Source organism: Eleutherodactylus coqui, chromosome 6 (assembly GCF_035609145.1).
Source record: "Eleutherodactylus coqui strain aEleCoq1 chromosome 6, aEleCoq1.hap1, whole genome shotgun sequence".
NCBI classification, from domain to species: Eukaryota; Metazoa; Chordata; class Amphibia; order Anura; family Eleutherodactylidae; genus Eleutherodactylus; species Eleutherodactylus coqui.
In genome coordinates this window covers 148,624,368-148,640,103 of record NC_089842.1, presented here as the reverse complement: position 1 = coordinate 148,640,103, position 15,736 = coordinate 148,624,368, and the positions used below count along the sequence as shown (strand labels likewise).

The 15,736-nt window shown below is 47.2% G+C and overlaps 1 protein-coding gene across 2 annotated transcripts in view; it reads left to right on the top strand.

Annotated features, from left to right (window-relative positions):
* Nucleotides 1–1,192: 1,192 nt before the first annotated feature.
* PRDM10 (PR/SET domain 10) overlaps nucleotides 1,193–15,736 on the top strand; it is a 53,455-nt gene continuing 38,911 nt past the window's right edge. The window contains exon 1 of one of the 2 annotated variants that reach the window (XM_066607934.1): nucleotides 1,193–1,270. The gene's annotated coding sequence lies outside the window, so the exon portion shown is untranslated. The other variant, XM_066607935.1, reaches the window with a different exon arrangement.

Here is a 15,736-nt window from a genome sequence, read left to right as displayed (position 1 = left end):
AGATGTCAATATTAACAGCAACAACAGCAGTAAGTAGCTAATAAAAGTATTAGCACCAGGGATGTCTCTGAATCAGAGATGGAAGCGGAGGAGCAGAACTCCACCATACAGAGGAATAACCGGCACCTTTGGAGAGGAGGGACCGGTATATACTACAATAATGATTGATTGGCTGAGGAAACCACTTTCCCACCGACCAATCAAACCCCACACCGACAGTTGACGTTAACACGACTGCATAAGTGTCAAAAGATGGAAGACGTGGCGTGATAAGAATGGCATTCAGCCACAATCATGGCCTACAATTGAGTATACTGCATATAAATGGGAGGACTGATGGTGATTATGGCCAATGATTGGCCGGAAGTCATGTTGGGCTCTGTTCACACTGGTATTATGGGGTCCGTTTTTCTGCTCTGTTATGGGAGAAGGAAAGCGGAATCTCCTGGCCGAACGGATTTGTTTTAGGATAGCGCCAAACAGACCGCATTGAGTATAATGGTATGCGAACAGACATTGGTAGACGAAAAAGTCCTGCTTGCAGAACTTTTCTTCCAGCATTGTATGCTGGATCTACAGCAGACACACAGATGCGTATATATATATATATATATATATATATATATATATATATATATATATATATATATATATATATATATATATCAGTGAGGAATATACTGGTGCTGTGTTATACTGGATAGAACATATGGACTACAGGTGTGACTATAGGGGTGCAGATGCAGCAGTCCCTCCTGTTAGCTCCTCTGCCACACAAGACCCCAGTATTACTGGCAGATGGCAGGTAAAGGCCTTGGTACAGATTCTGCATTGGAGCCCAGCAGTTCAGGTTACGCATCTGGAGGGTCACATCATCACCTGATCTTCACACATTACTTTAGCACATACTGCAGTTCTCCTGATGTCCTCTAGGGGCGCACAGTCTGCAGTTCCAGCATAGGTGCTAAAGTGTCGGCCTCTCTGATTGGTCGCTGAGCCGTCTCTAAAATAGCTATGGCGAAGCTCCAGGCTATAGGGATAATAAATGTAAAACCCCCGGTATCCCCATGTTCCCGGTTCCTATCAATACCGTCCCGACTCGGCAGCATTCTCACGTTGTATTCACGGTCTTTATAAAACGACGTATTAGACAAAACCGTTGTTACTTCCTGCGGAGGAAGGGAACCAATCAGTGTTGGCTATTGTGCGGTTGCTAGGCAGATTATGCTAATGTGGGGAAAGCCACCATCTCTGCAGCTACCATTCTGAGGTAAGAACGAGTTGGGAATTTTCATTTAAATTAAGAAATGTGAAGGCCGGAGCGGGGCGGCCCGCGCGCGGGGGGCTCTCAGATACCCCGAGGTAGGTCGGGGTGGGGGTATAGTCGGTGGGCACCGTGGCGGGCACGTTTCAGGTGGTATTGGTTTCCTCCTCGTCCCGCTCTGTGCTGTGGGCTGGAGCCGGGGTTGTTGTCGTTTTAGTCCCACCCAAAATGGCGACACAGCTTCCTTCTCCTGTACGCCGAGGCTATTTACGCCTCGGTTGGGGTTTGGGGGTCGCTGGTATCCGTGACGGGTGTCACTGGTACGTGCAGAGCGCCCGCCGGAGCGGTAGGGTAGAGGCCTTTCGCCCGGGGTCGCCCCGCCGCACAGCGCGTTGTGGTATAGTCCATCCCCCGCCCCCTTAGAGCTGATGGGATACCGCATCTTACCCGCTCCGGCCGGGGGGAGTTGCGGGGAATCCGGGGACTTGGAGGGGACAGCGGCAGGGATGAGGCGGGGGAGCTGTGAGGCTGTCTGGCCTGTGACGGTCGGGGGGTATACACAGCGGGTTTACTGCTGCCGGAGCTGCAGCTGGGGCGGTGGGCGCCCCTAAACCTCCGGGTCCCCCCCACCCAGCAGAGGATGGGGCTGACCGCTGCTTCTCCGTTCTCACAGCCTTCCCGCCGTTTTCATCCTGTCAGCTGATTCCAGAGCCCCATGTAATGCAACTGCGGGGCCCTCCATATATATCACGTGACATGGGGGCACCTGCCTTATATTCTGTGGCCCCATGTCATAAGAGCTGGCCACCCAGGGCCCGTTCTAGTGTCCGCGTAATAACAGCCTGTGTGTGACTAGGCATATAATATACGGGGGCCCTATAATAATCTCATATATTCTGCAGCTTCATGGGCGCACGGATTAATGAAATCAGACCTCGAAGGGTTTCCGAATACTCCGTACATTGGTGGTAGTTAGGAAATAAATCGCATTAAAAAGACCCCAAAACTTTAAGCTGTCCCTTAATTCTGTCTACTTTGGTTGCCACCGTCATGTGACTGCCCATGTGACCGCTGTAGCCAATAGCAGGCAGGGCGGATATAGTCAGTGACGTCCCATAAACCCGACGGGCTTCCACATTAGACCAGACGCCCCCTGTTGTGTTTCTCTGTTGTCACAGGGAGTTCATTGGTAAAATACAGTCTGGCTCACGAGGGGTCCAAAATTATATTAAAAAATGAAGTTGTAAAACCCCTTTTATGATAATTAAAGGAGATGTCTGGTTACCGGACAACATCCCTTTAATAGGGCTGCCTGTAGTACATAAACTGATTGGTACTTACCCCTCCGCCGCCACTGCAATCCAGTGCTGCAGCCCAGTGTTTGTTGTGACAGCTGCTGTCACCGGAAGTCAGGTGACCGCTTTAGCCAATCAGAGGCTGCAGCGTCATGTTTCCCAACTCCTTGCATCTTGGTTGCTCAGGATACGCCAGGAGAGCGAGCGGTAATGCTGCAGCCTCTGATTGGTTGTAGCGCTCACCGGAATGCTGGTGACAGCAGTTGTCATGACAACAGCAGCGCTGGATCCTGCCGGTGGGGGAGGGGTAAATCCTGATCGGTTTATTTATTACAGGCAGCCCTATTAAAGGGATGTTGTCTGGTAACTGGACAATCCCTTTAAATTTTATATAGCGCCTGCATATTCTGCAGCACTCTACAAACCAGCGGGAACATCCAAAGTCAGACATTACATACAATGTAAAACTAATAACCAAACTGATCAGTAGGAGTGAGGGCCTTGTCCACAAGAGCTCACAATCTAGGAGGGAAGGGGTAGCACACGAGGGACAAGTCCTGTGGTCCGGCCATAAAGATAGGGTGGTGTACATAATGCTATGTGAGCCGCTCACCAGCCAGTATCCACATAAGTGCATTCATGGGGTGAGGAGGACACTGATCAGGTTTAGGCCTCGTTCACACGACCGTATATGTTCACCCGAATGCACCATAAAACGAAGAATTGCCGCAATCAAGTCCCGATCTTAATTAGCTTTTTCTCGTCCATTCACACGGCTGGCGGCTGCTGTGCGATGGCAAAAAAATACGCTGCAGCGCGAAAATCCATCACATTCTCTGTATCTCCATGGTTACAGTCTAAAAACATTTTAGTTTTAGAAGATTAAAGGGGTTGGCCAGTTGTAAACTATTGATGATCTAGTGTTGGGATAGACCATTGATAGTAAATTGGCGGTGGTCTGCTGCCCGCAATCCCTGCCTATCAGCTGCTCTGTGAGCCAGTGCACTCATGCACTGAAATGATTTTTGCAGGAAGCAGACAGCTCCATTTTCACTGCAGTGGTCAGGCTTGGTATTACAGACAAAGTTCCCATTGAAGTAATGTAATATGAAGCCTTGCCATTGCAGTGAAAGTATAGCTATCCACAGTGACGGTATGCTAGTTTATTTAATACCATTCCCTCAGCCACTTTTTTCCATAGTGTTGGAAAACGCTTTAATCCTGCATTATATTCCATAGTGGGGGTGATTTTCATTACAAACATTGGCATAGAGCAATTCCCCCCCTATTTGAATTACTAGACAGTTTACAGCAGCAGCCAGCAGTATAATGAGTGCAGCTCTGGAGTATAATACAGAATGCCGCTCAGGAGCAGTACAGGATAAATATTGGAAAATTGGAAAACCGCTCATAGTCATGTAGTAGAGCTCTGGACCACCTTTGACCATCGGAACAACAGCAGTTCATAATGGCGTAGATTCTTCTAGGTGTTAAAATCATTCTGGAGGAATATTGGTGAATGCGGGCAGGAAAGCCTTTTGCAAATTCTGACCCTAAAATCAGTATAGTGCAACAAAAAACTGAATTCATCAGACTTATTGATGATCCAATTTCTGAACTCTTCTGCACACTGGAGTTTTGCCATTCTGTTTCTTTAGAAAGTGACGGTGCTGGAACCGGTTGTCTGCTGTTATAGCCCATCCTTACTAGGGAATGGCGAGTTGTGCATTCAAGACGTGTTCAGGCCCATTTACACGCAAAGATGATCGCTCAAAATTCGTTCAAAGGACAGGATGATTGACAGTTTGAGCGATCATTTTGCGTAAGCTGTTAATGGGCACTAATGCCCGTTAGCAGCTTATTAGCTTAATTTGCACGTGAATGAGGCTCCCTTCGCTGTATGCAGATAACAGCAGGTGGTCTATTATCTGCACACAGCCCCTTTGTTCTGCCCTGGGACTGCAGCTAAATACAATGTTAACAGCGCTCCTGTGGAAAATCACAGCGTGCGGTCCCTGCTATTATGAATGATGGATTTATTTGTCACATGAAATCCATCGTTCGGCAGAAAAGCAAACGATGGGAGCATTTATACTGCACTCGCTCAAAATTGGTTCAAACGATGGCTTTTGAGCGATAATTGTGTGTAAATCAGCCTTTAGGGCTTATTCACACGCTCGTATATCGTCAAGGTTTCCACGCTCGGGCCGATATACGGTGTCCCTCTCTGCAGAGGGAGGAGGCGGGCTGGGCGCAGTGCACTGAGCCCCCTCTCCACCCTTCGCCACTATTTGCAATGGGAAGGGGCGGAACTTAGCTTCGCCCCGTCCCAGACGATGCACGGACGTGTGAATAAGCCCTTAGTTGGAGCACCAGTGTTGTATTCAGCTGCAAGTTGACTGTGCACCGCCTATTCTTCAGAACAATTCTTGACACCACCAGCAGAGTAGTGAGCGCAGCTCTGGAGTATAATACAGGCCGTTACCAGAATCCGTACAAGATAAGTAATTTATGTGCACAGTGTTGATTTAATTCTATATAAAATCTTTAGCAAATAGATTTTAAACCCACTGGGGGCTGTTTTTTATATATATATATATATATATATATATTTTTTAATTTTATTTATTTCTTTTTTTTAAGAAGTATTGTATTCCATTCTGTTTTATTACCACTCTTTAGTAAACTGTGTTATTCTTGATAATAGCCGCCCACCTCGTGATTTCTGTGCTTGTTATACATTCGGATTCTTGTAATAGCTTCAAGGGGTTATCTGTGACTTAGGTTAGCAATATCAGATGGGTGGAGGTCCGTCTGCCCTGTTTGAGAGGACCGCAGTACTCAGTTGAGTCACTGTATACCAGCACAGTATATTATTGCAGCTCAGTTCTATTTACCTGATAGGAACTGGGCTGCAGGAAGGCCAGGGGACCTGTGAAGGGGAAGAGGCTTGAGCACTTACCAAGTGCCCGTGGTGCCTTTAAACAGCTGATTGGCAATGGTGCCAGGAGTCGAACCCCACCAATGTGATATTGATGGGTGATCAATATCTAAGTGTCGGATAAGGCTCCCTGTCTACGGGCGTTGAGCTGCAGCCCGGGAGCAGAAGCCAGCAGACGAATCTCCGCGGTGAGCCTATCTGACAGAGAGGCTTTCCGCGGATAATCGTGTCAATTCGCAGCATGCTGCGATTTGCCGGCCGCGAGCGGAGAATTGCTATGATTCTCTGCTTGTGGACAGGGGGGCTGCGCTCTCCATAGCAATGCTATGGAGAGCGTTCCCCGCGACCGGATTATCATTGTGGGGAACGCAATGAAAATTCGCCGGTGAACAGGAGCCCTATCTCTTTTCTTTCCAGTCCCGGGGGCTAAACATGATTGGGCACATTGCTCTGACATGTAGATGAGATGCCTTCTTTACTATGTGTGGTGTTCTGGTGGCATGTAATTCCTAGGACAATGTGGCATCCAGCAGGTGACAGCCCTTACTGACTCCTCCGTGTAGTCCCATCCAGAGACATCTATAGGTGCTGGAATGTGTGATTAGTTCATTATAAACTATACTTTGCATTTATCCCTCAGTCTTAGAGACAGTCTAATGCATCTGTTCAGTCATTACTGGGCAGGTTTAAGTGGGTTTCAGCTTAATGTGCTCCAGGAGCATGAAACTAGAGATTAAGGCAAGTGCTGCAAACCACAGGAGCCTGTCTAATAGAGTAGTGGCTGCGCTCAGTTAATTCCTTCTTGCTGGGCATAGGTTTGCAGTATGGGCTTAGGTACAATGCTGCTCATCGCATGTTGTAGGTCCCAGCTCCTAGTCCTGCACAGCTGCAGCAAGAGCTGGTTATACACCACACAGGGGGCGCTCCAGCCCAAAGGAAGCTCATGCTGGATGATATGGAAGGCCATACATCGCTCCACGGCATCTCCAGACTTTTTCATGTCTGTTACGTGCTCAGTGTGAACCTGCTAAAGCCTGTGAAGAGAACAGGAGACCAATGGTGGACCTGCCAAGTCTGGTGGTCTTTGGCCAATCAAGCAGCGCAGTGCTGGGCTGTGAGCTCAGGTCCCACTACAGGACATTGGCCCTCATGGAGTATGTTTATGACAGTTTGGTCAGAAACATGCAGACCAGTAGCCCGCTGGAGGGCATTGTGGCAGTGCTCCTCCTCGCACAGATGCCGGTCCTGATGCTGGGTTGATGCCCTTCTATGTACCGCTTATTGTATAACAGCCTGTATCCTGGTACATACTCCATGGACTTGAGACTGTGCTGGGAGATGCAGCAAACCTTATTGAAATGGTACGTATGGATGAGCCATCCTGGAGGAGCAGGACTACCTGTACAACCAGATTGGGCTGCAGGTATCCCCTCATGTACCAGTGGGGACAAGGACACCAGCAAAATGCAAAACTAGAGAAGAATCAGCCAGGAAGGATAACGAGAGAGTCATTGTCTGTGGCCACCACCCACGAAACCATTCCGTTTTCGGGGGTTGTCTTGCTGTTGAATATCCAGTGCCCCTGTTGTCCCCTTCACTTGCAGCAATGCTGGTGAAATTGATTCGCAGTCACTTATGCTACCTAAGGGTGCTTGCAAGTTCAGCCCGGCAGTTGTCGGGAAAACACAAGTGCTAGCAGTAGCCGCAAGCGCTTGTATAATACCCTTAGGCCTCTCACACAGGCATTTGCAAAAATGCTGCGTTGACTGCGGTTTCAGCAGCATTGGCATGCGTTTTGCCAGTGTTTTGGTTGCGTTTTCAGTTGAGTTTTCAGAACAACTGAAAACGCAGCCAAGCAAGCTTGAAAAAAAAAAAAAGCAGGCGCCGTCCGGGTCCCTCCCGCTGTTCTCCGGCGTTCCTGCAGGCTTACGTAGAGTTTTGATCGCCGAAAGAGCATCTCTTGCTGGTACCCAGGATTGAAAACCCTGCCTTCAGCAAGAGATTGCTCTGATTGGTTCTTCAACGCTGGCTCAGCCAATCAGAGCCAACACTCGATGCACCAATTACAGCCATTGGCCGAGCCAGCGCTCGAGAACCAATCAGAGCAATTTTGTACATTGTTGGGACGTTATCACTGTATTCAGCATCCTGGGTTAAACTTGGTACAAGTTAGGCCCCTTTCACACATTTTGCCTCCGGCTTAGTTTTCCTGCTGTCTTTGAGGACAGTATAAGACCATTAAAGGCATGCTGCTTATAGCAATATGTCTGCTGTACACATGCAGTAGTTTCGGAGAAACTTTTTATTTTATTAGTAGCAGAGACACATAGAAGACTAAGGCTATATTTACACAGGCAATTTTTCCAAGCGAGTTTTGTTCATTATGAGACACACAAAACTTGCACAGAAATAGACCCCATTATTTTCAGTGGGCCTATTTACATGTGTGTGTGTGTTGTTTTTTTTTCTCTCACAGTGATACTATAAGATAGAAAAGTTGCAGAATGTTACATTTTCCTGCGATTTTGACCATTTTGTTTTTCTTATGGATGAGTTAATAACCACATCACACTCATGCAAACGTGAAAAAAATTTCCTATTGAAAAAACATGTGAGCATGTGAATGTCATTGAGTGGGGTCCCCTGCTTAGGATCCAACCCCCTATAAGCTGGAATGACAGACTTTGCATCACAGGACTGCCATTGATCTTGTAGGACTATGCTTTACATGCAGCGGCCGCAGCAGGGGAAATGTGTAGCTGGCCGTGACTTCCTCAGCTGTATTTTGGGAGCAGGACCTAGGCGATCAGCTGTTTGAGGGGGGGAGAGAGAGAGATCTCTCTCACTCCCCCCCCCCCCCCCCCCCCCACACACACACACCCCTGCCGCCCACCCGAATCTGCTCGGACGAGTATGCAGTTACTCGAGAAGAGTGATGCTCGCTCGAGTAACTGCCTTAAAGGGGTTGTCCCGAGGCAAAATCGAAAATTTTTTTTCTCTGCCCAGTCCCCCTTCTACAGCAAACATCACAATGTACCCGCGGAAAGCGTTTTTAAAGATGGTTTCTACTCACCAATTCAGCGTTTTATGAACTTATAAAATTCTTCTTTTAAGATGGCCGCTGGTCCTTTCCCAAAGGTGCACCACGGTTTTCTCCCATGGTGCACCGTGGATTTCTTCTCCAGTCTTGCGTTCCACTGCCGATTACAGCCACCTCATTGGCTGATCGGCACCACGTGACGGAGGCGGAGCTACGATGATGCGGAGAAGAGGGAGGAGCCAGGACGCCGCTCGTGAGCCCGGACACAGCCAGCAGAAGATTCTTATCTGCGCAAGCGGCGACCAGAGAAGAAGGCTTCAGTCGTCGCCATGGAGACGGGGACGCCAGCGCCGGAGGGGGTAAGTGTATAACTTCTGTATGGCTCATATTTATTGCACGATGTATATTACAAAGTGCATTAATATGGCCATACAGAAGTGCATAACCCCACTTGCTGCCGCGGGACAACCCCTTTAACCGAGCTAGCTCGCTCATCTCTAATGTTGATTACATATTTCCTATTATTGAGTCTACAGTTGCATGCACTTTCAACTTTGCTAGTCTAGATGGGTCTAGAAGGCAGAAAACTTCTGCCAGATGATTTTTTTTTTTTTTAGATCGATGCTGTTAACCCTTTCCAATCCAATGTCTGACATCTAAAGACATTATGATTTAAGGCTGTACAGCTCTGCTGTTGGAAGACGCCCGTCAGGGTTCTCTTACTGTATATTGCCATCCTCTCTGCTGTCGGAGCCTATCCAATGTGTCACCTCATGCAGTACTGGCTTTAGCCAGCATATAGCGCCATTGTATAACAGCAGAAAAAGAGTAAGCCCCCTAGGAAAACCAGAATACAAATTGGATTGGAAAGGGTTAAAATAGTCCTATTTCATATTGAAAATGTGAAAACCCCGAAGCGGTCCTGGTCTGTGTGCTGCCAGAATGCGGCCACTTGTGTCCAGCCTGTGCCTTCCTTCCTTTCAGCCATTTCCCTCCCATCTAGAATGTAAGCTGGTGAGGAAATGAAGGGTAGTTCTTCCTGGCAGGATTTATGGGAAGGAGTGCGAATGTGGCAGATGGAGGAAAATGAGCACCTAGTGAAGATAAACCGTGATATAATGCATTGGCCTGGCTCCTGAATGGCTCTGTCCAGGAGCTGCCTGTGCTTATAAATGGAGTGAGGCATGAGGTGCCATGGTCCAGGGGCTGCAGAGAGCCTCTCGGACCGCAACCCGTTTCCAATGCTTTATGAACAGAAAAGAGATTTCAATGTATTTGCACAATTCAGTGACGTTTCATGGCTCTGTCTTCGTTACTAGTAATATTCCTATATATGAGCCTGCACTGGCCACAGCTCTGTCAGCCATGACTGTAGGCAGGACTTCTGTTAAAGGGTGGCTAAATACTGTATTATGGGAGGTCCAGATAAGGCTGAGTCTATCAGAGGGCCACATGTCATAGTCAGGCAGGGGATTATTGCAGCAGAGTCTTTCCTGATTCTTGTATGCCAAGTCTTTATATATATATATATATATATATATATATATATATATATATATATATATCCATTTGCTTCATTCATGTTCTTCTCAGACCTGTTTTATTCTTTCCCATCATGATGTTTTATTAACATATCGTCTGTCTGTGTTACAAATCAATACTCGGGCACTCTGTGGGCACTTGGTTGCATCTTTATGCCCGAGCAGCCCTGTAGCAGAACGACAGGATCTATAGCATCATTACTTGCGGCCTCGTTCAGCGGGCAGGGATGGCTCAGTGGTTTTACTCCCTTCTCCTTAGATAATGAACTAGTCATCCTGCTGCAGACGGCAGTTTCTGCGTGGGAGACTCCTGCAGGATTTGGCTTTTCTACACTTGTCTGATTATTGTGTCTTCGCCTGTTCTGCGCCAGTCATGAATGCCTCTCGCCTTGGGAACCACAAACCAAGCAGTAGCAGCAGCTCCAGCAAATCCCCCTTACCTCCGCACAGCCTAGACCACCAGGGCCATGTGTGCACTGCAGCAGAACCAGCACTCCTCTCCTCAAATACCAGCTGTCAGGTGGTGAATGGTGTTGGTTCACACTAGTATATTTGTCAGCTACATTAATGGCAGTTTGTTAGTAAACATTGTATGTTATTGCAGTTACAATGTATCCATGTAGACACAGCAGCAGGATGATCCTCTCTCCCCTCCTGGTCTCTGTTCTGCTGATGGATTCCCAGGGTAATTTCTTATGTCTCAATAACTGCACTATTTTAAAAAGGTTAATATTATATGACTCCTTATCATGATGGTTTACCTAAAACTAAAGCAAATTGGCTTCAGTGACCGACATCTTTTATAATAAGGCAGCTTCACTGAAAGCCTCCTGGAGGCTCCTGTTTTTGAGTGGTCTGAAGGTGTTTTACATGCACCCACAGCAGCCCTTTAAGCAAGATTGACGTTCATCTATATAGATTTTACAGAGCCCGACACAGGCTTTATTGCATTCCAATGAACTTGTGTTCCAGCAAATGTTCATGCTCCAGTAATTGGGAAATATACATTCATTGTAAAAAAAAAATCAATCATTTAGAAGCAGTAGTTGGAATCAAATAAACTTTCTCTGTGAGATTGCAATGTTGATATAAATGAGTTACTGATTACAATATCAGAGCAAAAGGATGATTTATTGTGGAAAACTGAACACTTGAAGGAAGGCTCTAGTACCCTATTGGGCAGCCTCTGACTTGGATGGAAGATGTGATACGGGTGGGCATGGAGGCTCTAGTACCCTGTTGTACTGTCTCTAATTTGGATACAAGATGTGATGCCGGCAGACATGGAGGCTCTAGTACCCTGTTATACTGCCTCTAGCTTGGAAACAAGATGTGATATGGGCGAGTATAGAGGCTCGAGTACCCTGTTGGGCAGCCTCTGACTTGGATAGAAGATGTGATACGGGTGGGCATGGAGGCTCTAGTACCCTGCTGTACTGCCTCTAGCTTGGATACAAGATGTGGTACGGGCGACATGGAGGCTCTAGTACCCTGTATTACTGCGTCTAGCTTGGAAACAAGATGTGATATGGGCGAGCATGGAGGCTCTTGTGCCCTGTTTTACCGCCATTAGCTTGGGTACAAGATTTGATATGGGTGGGCATGGAGGCCCGAGTACCCTGTTGGGCTGCCTCTAGCTTGGATACAAGATGTGATACGTGCGGGCATGGAGGCTCTAGTACCCTGTTGTACTGCCTCTTGCTTGAAAGGTAGATGTGATACAGGTGGGCATGGAGGCTCTAGTACCTTGTTTTACCGCCTCTAGCTTGGATACAAGATGTGATACGGGTGGGCATGGAGGCTCTAGTACCTTGTTGTACTGCCTCTAGCTTGGATACACATGTGATATGGGCAGGCATGGAGCCTCTAGTACCCTGTTGTCCTGTCTCTAACTTGTATACAAGATGTGATACTGGTGGGCATGGAGGCTCTAGTACCCTGTTGTATCACCTCTAGCTTGAATACAAGCTGTGATACTGGTGGGCTTGGAGGCTCTGGTATCGTGTTGCACTGCCTCTAGCTTGGAAACAAGATGTGACATGGGCAAGTATGGAGGCTCGAGTACCCTGTTGGGCAGCCTCTGACTTGGATGGAAGATGTGATACGGGCAGGCATGGAGGTTCTAGTGCCCTGTTGGGCAGCCTCTGACTTGGATAGAAGATGTGATACAGGTGGGTAGGAGGCTTTAGTACCCTGTTGTACTGCCTCTAGCTTGGATACAAGATGTGATACGGGCGACATGGAGGCTCTAGTACCCTGTAGTACTGCGTCTAGCTTGGAAACCAGATGTGATATGGGCGAGCATGGAGGCTCTTGTGCCCTGTTTTACCGCCATTAGCTTGGGTACAAGATTTGATATGGGTAGGCATGGAGGCTCGAGTACCCTGTTGGGCTGCCTCTAGCTTGGATACAAGATGTGATACGAGCGGGTATGGAGGCTCTAGTACCCTGTTGTACTGCCTCTAGCTTGAAAGGTAGATGTGATACAGGTGGGCATGGAGGCTCTAGTACCTTGTTTTACCGCCTCTAGCTTGGATACAAGATGTGATATGGGTGGGCATGGAGGCTCTAGTACCCTGTTGTACCAACGCTAGCTTGGATACAAGATGTGATTCGGGTGGACATGGATGCTCTAGTACTTTGTTGTACTGCCTCTAGCTTGGATACACATGTGATATGGGCAGGCAAGGAGGCTCTAGTACCCTGTTGTCCTGCCTCTAACTTGTATACAAGATGTGATACTGGTGGGCATGGAGGCTCTAGTACCCTGTTGTACCAACGCTAGCTTGGATACAAGATGTGATTCGGGTGGACATGGAGGCTCTAGTACTTTGTTGTACTGCCTCTAGCTTGGATACACATGTGATATGGGCAGGCAAGGAGGCTCTAGTACCCTGTTGTCCTGCCTCTAACTTGTATACAAGATGTGATACTGGTGGGCATGGAGGCTCTAGTACCCTGTTGTATCACCTCTAGCTTGGATATAAGCTGTTATACTGGTGGGCTTAGAGGCTCTGGTACCCTGTTGTACTGCCTCTAGCTTGGATGGAATCTGTGATACAGGTGGGCATGGAGGCTCGAGTGCCCTGTTGTACCGCCACTAGCTTGGGTACAAGATGTAATGCAGGTGGGCATGGAGGCTCTAATACCCTGTTGTACCACCTCTAGCTTGGATGGAAGATGTGATATGGGTGGTCATGGAGGCTCTAGTTCCCTGTTGTACACCCTTTAGCTTGGGTGGAAGATGTGATACAAAAGACTGTCATATGCGATTGCTCCCCAAACCATCACACCAGCAGTACGGAGCAGTGTGCCGCTGCACAGCAAAGGCAGGATTGAAGTGCTCACCCCTAGGTCTCCAGACATGACATGGCTGTCGTCCATCCCTAAAGTAAAGCTGGATTCGTTGCTAAAGAAAACCCGGTTCCATTCTGTAGCAGTCCAGTTTTGTTGTTTATGACATCATTGCAAACTGAGGCGATGGTGGATGTCAAAGGCAGTACACATAATGGGCGCTGTGAGACCAAATATCCTTCAGCCAAGAGCCTGGAAATGACACTGGGTGTTACGATGGTGACAACGGTCCTTGGATGACGTACAGTGAAACCGTTGGAGCTGCTCTCTACTGGTGGTCTGTCAAGGGTGACCTGAGCTCGTTCACCTTGTGTGCCCTCATGCATCCACTGGTCCCAAAACCTCCTAATGTCCCATTTAGATGGGATGACAGTCGGCTGAACAACTGCACGAGCGCTGATGTCACTGCGTGGTTGTTTGCGCTTGTGCAGAGTGTTTAGACAAGCAGATCGCCGCTGGCTTCTCATTCAGCACTTCCCATTGTATACAAGAGGAAAATCGCAGCATGTTATATTTCAGCGCAGATTCCGTGCAGATGGCTTCTATTGAAGTGAATGGAAGCCGATTGATCTGCAGCCTATCCGCAGCTGTCATTGCAAACGGGCCGCGGAATCTACATCATAACCTAGCGACAGCGCAGCGTCATCTGTACTGCGCATGTGCCGGCCGGCACATCGGCAAGACATATCCGGAAGGGGACGCAGGGGTCACCGGCCAGGCACCGGATCGGACTCTTCTACAGGATCCTGCATGTGGAATCCGACCCAGCCGTGTGCATTCAGCCTAATAAGTACTGATTATCAGAATTGTCGCGTACAAGTCATATAATCAGTATATATTAATTATTAAAAGGGTGTTTTTGTATTTTTACCCTGTTTAGCAACAAAAAAACTAAATCGAGAGAAAGATTGAAAATCTAGAAGAGATTGAAAAAAAAAATGGCGATTTTAATTTTCGGTCCTACCCAGTAGCTTATCCTATTCAGAACCATTTGCAGCGTCCACAGATCCTCTACTGTCTGCTGTTAGTCCAAATTTTGCGTGAAATGGTAAGAGCACAACCACTTCTGTCTTGAACCAGTCAACATCAAACGGGTGATTTAACACGGCAGATGGAGCAGTTCTGCTCTGTACAGGAGACTTGCTTGTGGAATGAGATTGCAAATATTTCATCAAATATCGAGCTTTTCATCCTGAACCGTGATATACGCCGAGGTCTAAAAATAACAAGTCTTCGCTCAATGTAATCAAAAGCCCTTGTCAGATGGCAGCTCCCCGGCTGCTCATTAAAATGGAGAACGGTCACAAAGTTGCAGTTGTTTTGTGAGATTAGGGAAATGAAGTTATGAGATTCTGCCGGGTTGATGCCTCGCATTGATAAGATCTTAACATACAAGAGCTGAAGCAGTCTTATGGGAAAGCTTATATTAAATGTACCTGAGATACAATGGCGCAGTGTTATTTTATATGTGTTTGGGGTAAGCAACCCTTGTGGCCACCATTCCAGCTTCTACAGGAGCCAACCTATACAGTTTGGAAAGTTGTGTGAAAAACCCTGTAGGAGCTGTGACTGTATCCAGCATTCTCTGTGGGACAGTCACTCAGCTTTCCCAGAATCCTTTAAGACAAGTCATAGAATCATAGAATGGTAGAGTTGGAAGGGACCTCCAGGGTCATCTGGTCCAACACACTGCTCAGTGCAGGATTCACTATATCATCCCAGACAGATATTTGTCCAGCCTTTCTTTGAACACTTCCATTGAAGGAGAACTCACCATCTCCTGTGGTAACCTGTTCCACTCATTGATCACCTTCACTGTCAGAAAGTTTCTGTGTCTCCTCTCTTTCAGTTTCATCCCATTACCTCTAGCCTTTCCTTGCACATAGGACAAAAATGACAACTAATATCATTTAACTAGTGACGTGACCTGTGGCATGATTTGAAGAGTTTGTTAAAAGAAATGCGTCATCAGAAAATTGCCTATTGCATAAATCAAGTTTTTATATTAGGCACACATTTTAGGAATTTAAGGTGATTTATTTATTTTTAAGCATGACATCAAAGATTTAATAAAACAAAAAAAAGCAATATCCTGCATTTTTCACAAAGAGAGCATGCCTATAACACTCTCCCACAGAAGTCAATCGATCAGCTCCTGTTCATTTTGTCTATGGCCCATGAAGCTGCTGTAAAGCTTAAAATATAATTGTTGCATTTAAACGCGGGCAGTGGTGTACTATTCATTCAATTATCGTTAGCCAAGGCTTTTAGGCTGCCATAAAATCCATAGTTTGGCTGCTG